Source organism: Schistocerca serialis, unplaced genomic scaffold, assembly GCF_023864345.2.
Source record: "Schistocerca serialis cubense isolate TAMUIC-IGC-003099 unplaced genomic scaffold, iqSchSeri2.2 HiC_scaffold_1444, whole genome shotgun sequence".
Taxonomy (NCBI): Eukaryota; Metazoa; Arthropoda; class Insecta; order Orthoptera; family Acrididae; genus Schistocerca; species Schistocerca serialis.
The window spans coordinates 438,686-450,775 of record NW_026047674.1 but is presented as its reverse complement, the minus strand read 5'-3'; the positions used below and the strand labels follow the sequence as shown (position 1 = coordinate 450,775).

At 35.9% G+C, this 12,090-nt stretch overlaps 1 protein-coding gene across 1 annotated transcript in view; it reads left to right on the top strand.

Moving 5' to 3' along the window:
- The first annotated feature begins 2,486 nt into the window (after window positions 1-2,486).
- LOC126443298 (uncharacterized) overlaps window positions 2,487-12,090 on the top strand; it is a 98,235-nt gene continuing 88,631 nt past the window's right edge. The window contains exon 1 of the mRNA XM_050090910.1: window positions 2,487-2,594. The gene's annotated coding sequence lies outside the window, so the exon portion shown is untranslated. The remainder of the gene's footprint in view (window positions 2,595-12,090) is intronic.

Here is a 12,090-nt window from a genome sequence, read left to right as displayed (position 1 = left end):
GTGTAACACAATTTAGCTTATATTTATGATAGTACAGTGCACATTATACAGTGTATAATTACATTCTTTCATACCACTGATAGATTGGAGACATTGTCTATATACATTGTTTTCCAAGATGGCACTACAACTTAAAGTCCTCTATAGAGTAACAACACTTCTCTATTCATAATTGCTTCGGTCTACTCATTAGCATATTTAGATTATAAAATGGCATGATCACATCGGTTCAGTCATGGGCAAAGCAGGTGGTATATTAGAGTTTATTGGAAGAATACTGGGGAAGTGCAGTCTATCTACAAAGGAGATTGCTCACAAATCACTCATGCAGCCCATTCCAGAATATGCTGAAGTGTGTGGGACCCGTACCACATGGGCCTAACGGGGGTTTACTGAACGTATACAGAGAAGGCAGCATGAATGATCACGCATTTGTTTAATCCATGGGTGAGTGTCACAGATATACTGAAGGAACTGAACTGGAAGACTCTTGAAGATTGAAGTAAACTATTCCTAGTCTATTAACAATGTTTCAATAACTAGTCTTAAATGACTGCTCTAGGAATATCCTATAGCCCCTACGTATTGCTCACACAGATGTCATGAAGATAAGGTTAGAATAATTACTGCACGCATAGAGGCATTCAGTCAATCATTCTTGCTGTGCTTCAGATGTGAATGGAACTGGAAGAAACCCTTGTAATTGGTATAATGGGACATACCCTCTCACATGAATCTCACAGTGGTTTGCTGAGTATTAATGTAGATAATATTTCACTCTTTGGATGTTATAGATCGTCATAAAGAATCTCCACACTGGAAAGTGGTTCCAAAAGGGCACGTGTACTTTGTTTCCTAAGTGTCATAAAACAATCCTACAGTGTTCTTCTAGTCTTGGAAAGATAAAATCATAAGTGTGCGAAGTACACTTGATTGTTAATAACTGGCAATACTTGCTACATTGTGTTGTCATGCCTACCTTGTATGTCGTTTGTCACTGGTAGAAATTATGGAGACATCGGTAGCTACAATTAAGTCGTGCGACTGTAATTTACGAATAATTGATGTATTTTTGCCCATGTTGTATAATAAATAACACACTACAGACTTATTACATGAAGTTCAACGAAGAATTTATGCTGAATAATGTACGTAAAAAACATATATTTTTGCTAAAGATTTATCTAATTTTCCTTGAATAAAGCATTCTCAGATGTTTTCTTTGCCATCAAAAGGCCACATTTTACATTATCCAACATTTTTCTGTAATTCCAAACGATACATTTTCAGACTAAATCTTGCACATCTGTCCATTAATTAGAATCGTACGTTATGGCTGCTTAGGAAATACACTTGAGACTTTATTAGTAACCAATATTATTTATTTAATACTGAAACCAATTCAACTCTTCACAACTTTCCAGTGTAGGGGCCAATTGGTGGAAGAACATAGCCATTATTACAAAAATTTTATAACACTTCTCGGACGCTTACAATAAACTACCTTTGTCCTGCATATATTGCTTCCGATTTACAGACGTGCAAGCTCTCTAACCTTTCTCGTTCATTGTAGATCGTCGTTTCACACACTCTTTAAAAGAATGGAGCGAACCATGTTAACTAGGCAGTCTAACCTTCACGATAGTATCAGCAGGGATAAAATTGAAACAATAAAGTTGATGTGTGCCAGACGCGAAATACTTTATAAAACAGCCATAAAAACATTAATGCAGAAAATTAACAGCATTAAGCAAAGAAAAGCTAAAACAAAACTCTCGGAAAATATTATGTTATTTACAACGTGTATCATAAACATTAATAGTAATAATAAATTGCAAACTAATGTCTCCACCGTTTTTCAACAGATAGGCGAGAGTAGAAGTTTAAATCGAAAGCTTTATTTAGTTCCTAAAATTACTGTGCACAACTCCAGCTGCGGCCAAAAAACAAATGAGTACTGAACTAGTGGCAGTTTCGCACGATAGTAAACTGCCAACATCGAAACATCAAAAAGTTTCAGAGACGCTATAAAAATGGAATTTTCCACATTGGCATCTAATAATTAGGACTCTGGATGTTTGAGGTGATAAACTCGTTTTATATCCGGTTAATATCAATTGATGTTATAATATAATGACGATAAGTTATTATTATTTTTAATTAGGTGGGACGTATGTGTGAATGCCTTTCTCCATATGAATTAAATTTCTCCGATATAAGTTTCTCTAGCTACTATTTTGTATAATAATCATTACGTGATTGTGTACACTGAAAATATTTTACGGACTTTTCATTTTCAAATGCTTCTTTGTTGGCAATGGAATGGTGGTGTACTGTGGTGTGTTAACATGTTTGGCGCGTTAATTTTAGTGTTTGAATTGGATTTGGTTATTAAAACAAATAATACTGTAGCTCTCTTTAATAACAGTAATACAACAAGTTTTTGGTTGTCATAATAAAGTAATCGGTGTGCTGCAAGAACAAATATTGTTACGTAACGTGCAGTTGTTCGACATCCGTCTATCGTTTCAGAAGTGCGCCGAAGATATATAAATCTGTGTTAGAATTTTATTTATATTTATAAGAAGCCCCAGGTAAGAATGAGGAACTATGAAATTTCGCATATCCATAACTGTTTGAAGCTGTTGGAAGACAGTAATAATTTCAAATTGCTGCATATTTTTTATGTTGAGAGAATAAGTAGTGATGTTGCCAAATTAATTTTGGTAACTACTTTGTTATAAACACGAGTTCTTCGAGTGCAGGGGGTTATTTGCTAACAGTTTAATGATGCAAATATTCTTTCCTTTTGTTTTAAGCTCTACGGACAGGAAAGTTATCCCAGCGCTCGATAATTGTGTTTACGTGTATATAATATTATACAACAATTAATGAAAATTTCGGGAACTTCTTCTTGTTGAGTATTTGACAAGTTTTTCGGTGCATGTTGCAGTGTTGTTCTTCTTAGTTAAAACGACGTTAGATGGGACGAAAATAGTCTGTTTAATTTTGCCGTTATTTGAATCTTACTCCCAGCACTCCTCCCAAATGACACCAAGGAGATATTTGTTGCTTAGGAGTCATAAATAGGTGTTTGCTCTAAAACTACCCGTACTGCCAAGAGGTGTATGTGCATTTTAAGTTGATTTTATAATATATATGCATGTTATTTGTTTGCTTGCTGGGTTCCTGCTCCATGGTTCCTTTGTACCATAAATCATAATGATGTGGAACGATTAATTTTACAAGCGCACCATAACTTAATTTTTAAAGAGCTGTTTTTCTCTTTTTTTTTAAATATATTGAGATTGAGTTATTAACTCCTAGCCACCACCCTTTACAAATTATGTTGGCAGAGATAGTTATACACAGTAGCAGGAGGTGTCAAGGAGAAACGGTTTGTTATCGAGAATTAAAATATATTGGTGCCATGGCCATTGCCCTTTTTTAAATTGTATTGGGCTAAAGAATTTCATGGTTCTCTCATCTGTGTAACTATCAGTAGGAATTAGTCCAGAAAGAAGAAAGTTGGGGACTCTGTCTAGTGGCAGCCTGCATTTATTTATATTTCCACCTGACTGTTATTTTCCAACTAACGTAAACCCCAGGCCATATGACAGACCTGTCAGTCATCAGAGCCAAGGTTTTGAGGTAGAACACTATCATACTCAAGCCATTATGCATTTTCTTGTGCAATGTTTGTTAATGATATTACAATATAGGCTAGTTGCACTTTTAAGGTGTCCAGATGTGTCTAAAAAAATGTGCTGACTGTCTTAGAATTTCTGGTATGAGGATACATGGATCTGCTCAGGATTGGACAGCACTTCTGCTACTGCTGTAGGCCCTAAGTGGAATATGTTGGCTGTGAAGCCTTTGATCCCTGTAGTGGCTGTCTGAGTGAGAGTTGTACTCAGCAGAGTTGGGACAAGAGATCTCAGGCACTTTGATCTCGGGTGGGTTGCTGGAGTAGAACACACTTATATTCTCTTTCGGAGTAATCCTTTATGTTACTCATAGACCACAGATCCTGTGGAGAGGTGTCTCAAGAGCTGTGGAAAGAAGTCAAAGGTGCATGTATTATCTAAGTTAAATGCAAAATATTGTTAAGACATTATGTTAGAAATGACTGTAGTTTTGCAATGCCAATTCTCGAATGATCAAAAATATTGTATTCGGTATTTTCTGTGACAAATATCTTCAGTGGAGTATAAGGAGTTGCCCAACAGAAACTTCTTTAAATCAGTTTAAACTCAATCACCTTATCGACCCGACATTTAATGTGCCTTGGTAGGTTTTTTAATACTTGAAAACCTGTGTGTGTGTGTGTGTGTGTGTGTGTGTGTGTGTGTGTGTGTGTGTGTGTGTGTGGGCGCGCACGCTATTTGTATGCAGTGTCAAGGGTTTGCATTAAATTTGTTTAAATCTGTCACTGCCATAGGTGACACCTCATACCATTTGTTGCTCACATGACAGCTGGTAGGTGCTCCCATTTCTTAGCCAGCTGTGACATTCTACTCTCTGCCTCTGTTGTAAATGTGAAAACGTGTAGAATGTAGTGACAAATCAAAGATTTTTGTACTGGAGGCGCATCAAATTACTTAAAAAAAAAAAGCTAATAATAATTAACATATTTAAGCAGACATTTCTGAATTTTCAGACATGAACATTTTAACAAGAACATATATAACACTTATGGTCATTTTGCAGCTTGCAATACAATAAATACGATATATTAACAATTTATTATACAATACGTAATCTTTATTGTTTCTTTTATTTTCAAATTGTCAAAGTGTCCTGCATTAATTCTTCGATTGAATAACAACATTTTTCCATTAGTGTATTAAATAACAATGTTTTTAGTGGGTCCAACTCCATATTTAACAGATTTGTGTTATTTAGTTTATTGTAAATTTTTAAGCCCTTGTACAGTGGTCTTTGAGTGTAAAGTTGTAAATTATGAGAGGGAAGGGTGATACTGTGTCTGTGACGAGTACTGTAATTGTGGTTAAAATGAAAATTGTCAAGTGAGTTTTGATTTTTATGTATGAAAATAAAAATTTCGTATATGTACAGAGAAGGAATGTTGAATATTTTTAATTTTTTAAATAATGGGCGATACAATGTTCTTTTTTGAACTAAACCCATGTTTCTTATAATTCTCTTATGAAGTGTAATGGAGAACAGCTCTCATCCACCCTATCCACAAGAAAGGTTTGAAGACAGACCCCAACAATTACAGACTATCACTGCTGGATATAACGTACAAGATTCTTTCTAAAGTCCTTTTGAACAGGGCAGAGCCGCAATTGGATCCACAAATCGGGGAATACCAGGGAGGTTTTAGAAAGGGTAGATCATGTTCGGAACAAATACTAAACCTCAAAAACATCATGGCTTACCAAAAATCAAGGGCAAAGACATACGTAATCTCCTTCATTGATTTCAAAAAAGCATATGATTCGATTGATAGAGAATCTCTGTTATCAGTCCTGGAAGAAATGGGTTTGGATAAGAAAACAACTAATATTATAAAAGCGACCCTTACAAATACATTTTCGAAAGTTAAATTTATGGGCGAACTATCGGAACCCTTTGAAATAAAAACGGGAGTGCGACAGGGTGATGGGCTCTCACCGTTGCTGTTCAATTGTGCTCTTGAGAAAGTAGTCAGAGAATGGAACACAAATATTGAGAGTGGTATAAGACTGGGTTGCAAAAAGAAGAACCTTAAAGTAAATTGCATTGCTTTTGCAGATGATATGGCCCTGTTTGCTGAAACAATGGAAGAAGCACGGGAGCAAATCCTTGAACTAAAGAAACAAGCAGCTAAAATTGGTCTTCACATCTCCTCTGAAAAAACTAAGATATTGACAAACATCAAGCACTCATGTAAATACATCAAAGCTCAAGAACAGAAGATTGAAATAGTAAAAGAATTCAAATATCTCGGAGAATGGATTACTTGGAATGCTGGGGAAAGCAAAGCAATGGAATCCAGAAAAAATAAACATGAATTGGCCTTCCAACTAACAAAAAATACATACAACAAAAAATCCCTTTCATGGGGGTCCAAAATTACACATTACAAGACAGTGATTAAGCCAGAAGCACTGTATGCAGCAGAAACACTTAACATGAATTTCAAAGGCCAAATGGAGAAACTTGAGATAAAGGAAAGAAAAATTTTAAGAAAAATCATTGGGCCAAAATTTCAAGACAATAAGATTATATACATTAAAAATGAAACTCTCTACAAGAAAATTGAAAAACTTTCAGATTCTATGCGAAAAAGGAGAATAAATTTTTATGGTCATCTTCTCAGAATGAATTCCAACAGATTAACTAAACAAATCTTTGACTTCTTCCGTAACCGAAAAACGAAGCCCAACTGGTTTAAAGAAACTGAGAAAGACCTAGTGGAATTAAATATTTCAGAAAATTCACTTATTGATCGAACTGCTAAATTAATTACTAAAGATGAAAACATAAGGTTCCAAGACAAATCCACACAAAAGTCCAAATCCTTCATCTCGGAAGAAGAGAGGAGAAGAAGATCAGAAAGAATGAAGAAATACTGGGCCCTAAGAAAAGAACAACGCACAAAGAAATGATTGATCCAGCGTACCCCAAAGAGGGTGAAACGAAAGAAGAAGAAGTAGTGTAATTAATCTTGGGCTGTTCGCAGACTTCCTCAGAAAATTATTCCATATCGAATTATATCCGTACTCTTAAAGTAGCTGTGGTAGACTATGTTCCTGGTATCCATAAGGGTGGAACCAGATAAAATGTTCATCGCATTAGGTAGGCTGTTTAGTTTGTTTGCTAAGAAGTCTGCATGTGCTGTCCAGTTTAAATTTTTGTCAAGATTTGGACCTAGAAATTTTACATAACTTGCTTCAGTCATTTCCTGATTGCTGTGCACTTTTTTCATGGGAGATGCTGATGATGCTTTAGCACTGAACTGCACTGATTGTGTTTTTGTGACTTAAGTTTTAATCCATTTTACTGAAACCATCGGTCTAGGTTTCCCATTATTTTATCCCCAGTATCGTGAATTTGTTCAAAATTGTTATTTTCTATTAAAACTGAGGTATCATCTGTGAATAAACCGGAGTGAACATCAATGCTTAAAGGTAAATCATTTATGTACAGCAGAAAAAGATAAGGCTAAAAAATTAAGGCCTTTGAGACCACTGTACAAATCTTTTTCCAGTCCGAGACCGAGCGAGGTGGCGCAGTGGTTAGCACACTGGACTCGCATTCGGGAGGACGACGGTTCAATCCCGTCTCCAGCCATCCTGATTTAGGTTTTCCGTGATTTCCCTAAATCGTTTCAGGCAAATGCCGGGATGGTTCCTTTCAAAGGGCATGGCCGATTTCCTTCCCCATCCTTCCCTAACCCGAGCTAGCGCTCCATCTCTAATGACCTTGTTGTCGACGGGATGTTAAACAACACTAACCTAACCTAACCCAGTCTGAGAATGATATTTTCCTATTTGAATTTAGTATAAGTCCCTGGTTTTTTTTTCTGACCAATAAGATTTGAACCACTGTAATGCCCTGTCCACGGTCCCATCTCTCTCTAACTTGTGTAGAAATAGCAAGTAACTGACAGAGTCAAAACCTTTGGTCAAATCACAAAAAATATCTGTGACCTTTTTACCCTTGTCTAAAGCAGAGCTTGTCTTTTCAGTGATTTCCCTGATAGTGTTTATTGTATTTTTCCCTTTTGGAAATCCAAATTGATTTTTAAGTATAACGTCATTTTATATAAGAAAGTTTTCAAGATGTTTTGCAATAATCCTTTCTATCACCTTAGCAGAAACTGGCATCAGGGAAATAGTGCAGCAGTTTCCCATGTCATCTGTTGAGCCTTTCTTGAACAATGGTCTTATTTCAGCATATTTTAACACATCTGGGAAATATCCTGCCTCAAATGTCTGATTAATAATTTCAGCCAATGGATAAGAAATGATGTTATAAACAGCCTTGACTACAGTGGTTGGAATTTCATCCCACCCAGCTGATTTCTTGTTTTTTAAAGGCACTGCAGCATCTTCTACATCTTTTGGGATAATTCTTTTGAATGTTTTAACAGATTTGACAACATCTGAAATAGGCCTTGATTTATTTTCATGTTTACTAATAAACAGGTTGTTATCCAATTTTCTTGCTGCCTGTACAACTTTTTTGAATGTATTCTTATATCTCTTTAGTCAGAATTTTTGTCATGTTTTAACTCATTGTGAAGTTGTCTTTTCCTGGCACTAGAAACTTTTATTCCTTGTGTAATCCAGTTTATTTTGTTGGCCACTCTTTGTTGCCAGGCTTGAGGGGGAAAGTTTAGTTGAAAAATCTAGGAAACCATTTAGGAATGTTTTGAAATTTTTTTCACTTGACACACTATTATCTAGAAGCCTGTTTATAGTTTTTTAGAAAATATATTTACATTCTCTTTCCTTTCAAAACATGTTTTCACACGGTTTGGTTTTCCTATTTTTGGAAACTGATAATATGTGTTTCAGAGTGGCTATTTCTTCTAGTACTTTAAGTGAAATTTAAATTAAAAGCATGTTTCTGAATTAAGTGACAAAGATTTACAATGTCATTATTCTGATTTAATACATTTATATTAAAGTTGGCTGCAATTACTATTTTTTTCTTTCTTTCTGGTTTTCGGAAGTCTTTCTAATAGACATTGAAATTTAGATAAAAAGAATTTTGTTACAGCATTTCCAGGAATTCTGTAAAGAGATACAGTATTTAAATCAATTCGTTCCACAGCACAACTTTCAAAATTACCTTCCTCATTCAAACAATTGAACTCACTGTCTTTAAAATTTATTGAGTCATTTAGAAGCATGCAGCAGCCCCCATGAGACCTTTTACCTCCACAAAAACTACTGACAAGTGTAAAATGTTCAATTTTGTTTAGAATTTCTATACTGCCTTTGTCAGCCAATGTTTAAATTTGAACATTCTGAAAGTAAAACTTGGAAGTTCATCAGTTTTAGAATACTTGGGTTACAACAAATCTGAGGCTATACCATTTATATTTGAATACATTAGAAAATGTTTATCACTGTTTTGAAAGCTTTTAAGTAAATCATATGTTCGAATATATCTACATTTTTTATTTGCAGTTGATTCTTTTGTTTTTAACATCCATTCCACACACTGTCAGTTTCCCTGATAATTGATGATTTTGCAAATGTCGAAAAACATTTTACTCAGTCACTGAGAATAGCCTATTTAGATGTACACAATCTACACCCAGACATTTGTTACTTACAAATTTCTTTGGGTTTATAAATACCACGCCAAGCTGATCACACTGGTCCCATCTACGTAAGAGACAGAGTGCCAATAATAATGGGACAGGAATAATGTGTAATCCACACATTGAGAAGTTAACGGTACAAATTGAAAATGAAGTCACACTTTCTGTCTGTGATGTTCTGTAGTTAATGAAAGTTTGACAGTGAAAGAAGTAAATGGAATAGTGAACATATTCTGTTGTGCTTTCACTGAACTAAATATGGTTTTTGAAACTAAGCTTCTGGTGCATCCGAAATGAAAAGTTTGCATTGGTTGGTCACATTCTGCAGATCTTGTCGAGAAAGAGAATCTTTAGGACAGAAACATGTCGAGGCATACCGGTAAATTTTACCAAAATGGAGGTGAGTCAAAGAAACTTAATGTGTATACTTTGCTAACAATAAACTATCCCTATACTAAACACTGTTCATATTAATACCACCTGACTTTAATCCAAGGCACTGGAACGAAAGCTGCTATTTTGGAAGAAGCTGCTACTTCCTAATTTTTAATATGTAGCTTTGGCTTTCGGCAGCTTACTATTCATTATTATCATTACTATTACAAAGCATTTTTCAAAGAAAATATTTTTACATCCATAAATACTGAGTGTTATTTATAGTACAGTATTACTTGTCATACAGCTTTATCACAAACACTAATATTTACTATATGGCTAACATATCACTGAACCTAGATATTCAGATAGTTGAAAGAGTAGTTAATGAGGTATGTTTTTAATTTTCTTTTGAATTGGCAGGGATTTCCAGTTTCTTTCTTTATGTTAGATTGGAATTTGTTGAATATCTTCCATCATAGTACACAACCAGGCAAAGTCTAGATGAAAATTGTTGTCATGTCTTTATTGTGACTGTGTAAGAAACATTTCAGCTAAATCTGATTTTTATTGTCAGCAACAACAACCATTTGGGAGTAAACGTATTGGGAATTGAGTGTCAAGCCTTGTGTAAGATGTACAGTTATCTAATTTATTCAGTAGTTATACTACTTGCTGTTGTACAAACATTTTGCTTAATTACTGTAGGTGCACTCCCCCAGTGTATATAGTAAGTCCACAAGACAACAGGTAGTGACAGTGGGAAAATGAGAAAACACTCTTGTCTTCAGAACAACACAGTGAGAGATGAGAGATGCTTCTAATGATGAAACGCTTTGAACTGAGCTGCTTAATTAGTTTATCTGTGTTTCTTTTTTCTTTTCTGTAATATTTAGCCTGCCTAGTATGGGGTCCACTTTTTCAGGGTTTGGCAAATTTTACTTTGACAAATTTTATTTCCATGTGCTTTATCTTGTAGACAAGAAAAAAAATCATTCTTATTTAGATGTACCAAACATATTTTGCCTATTCATGCTGGACGTCCTCAATGGTATTCATTTTTATGTCCTTGTCACATATCCATACATTCTTTTGCATGTGCTAGGTGCACATAGTAGAGATTTCTTCCTTTTTTTTTTAGGCTGCATTTAAACACTGCACTGCCCATAATATATACTTTGGCACACTGAAAGTGCTCTTACTTATTTAGTACACACAAATAAAACATTCAGTTGCAAAAGACTGATTTTTCATATGTATACAGGGTGTTACAAAAAGGTACGGCCAGACTTTCAGGAAACATTCCTCACACACAAATAAAGAAAAGATGTTATGTGGACTTGTGTCCGGAAATGCTTAATTTCCGTGTTAGAGCTCATTTTAGTTTGTTCTCCCACCTACGCTCAATGGAGCACGTTATCATGATTTAATACAGGATACTCTACCTGTGCTGCTAGAACATGTGCCTTTACAAGTATGACACAACACGTGGTTCGTGCACGATGGAGCTCCTGCACATTTCAGTCGAAGTGTTCGTACGCTTCTCAACAACAGATTCGGTGACCGACCGATTGGTAGAGGCGGACCAATTCCGTGGCCTGCACGCTCTCCTGACCTCAACCCTCTTGACTTTCATTTATGGGGGCATTTGAAAGCTCTTGACTACGCAAACCCGGTACCAAATGTAGAGACTCTTCGTGCTCGTATTGTGGACGGCTGTGATACAATACGCCATTCTTGAGGGCTGCATCAGCGCATCAGGGATTCTGTGCGACGCAGGGTGGATGCACGTATCCTCGCTAATGGAGGACATTTTGAACATTTCCTGTAACAAAGTGTTTGAAGTCACGCTGGTACATTCTGTTGCTGTGTGTTTCCATTCCATGATTAATGTGATTTGAAGAGAACTAATAAAATGAGCTGTAACATGGAAAGTAAGCATTTCCGGACACATGTCCACATAACATATTTTCTTTCTTTGTGTGTGAGGAATGTTTCCTGAAAGTTTGGCCGTACCTTTTTGTAACAGCCTGTATAATGAAGCATAACTGAAGTAGCAACTGAGAAAAAATGGCTGCAGATATAAAGAATATTTTATCTCTGTAGGGGTAAGGGAGACAACTCACTGAAGAAGAACAGCCTTGAGTCATTGACAGACAAACCGAAAATGAAGGAAAACATGCTAGCTTTTGGAATAAATCCTTTTGTTCAGCTGTATTGCACCACCACTCCCCCTCCTCCCGTTCTGTCCCCACGCCCCACCCCTCCCTCCCCCAGTTGCAAGGCTTTGTGAGAGCCACAGTATGCACCAACAGCCTAATTTTTCTTGCTTAGCTCTGCCAGCTCTTCACTTTTGAGGCCTCGTGTTGATTTCTCTGTGGAAAGCTGTTTATGATAGCCATAGTGAGAGGCAGTTAAATAAGTCAGTA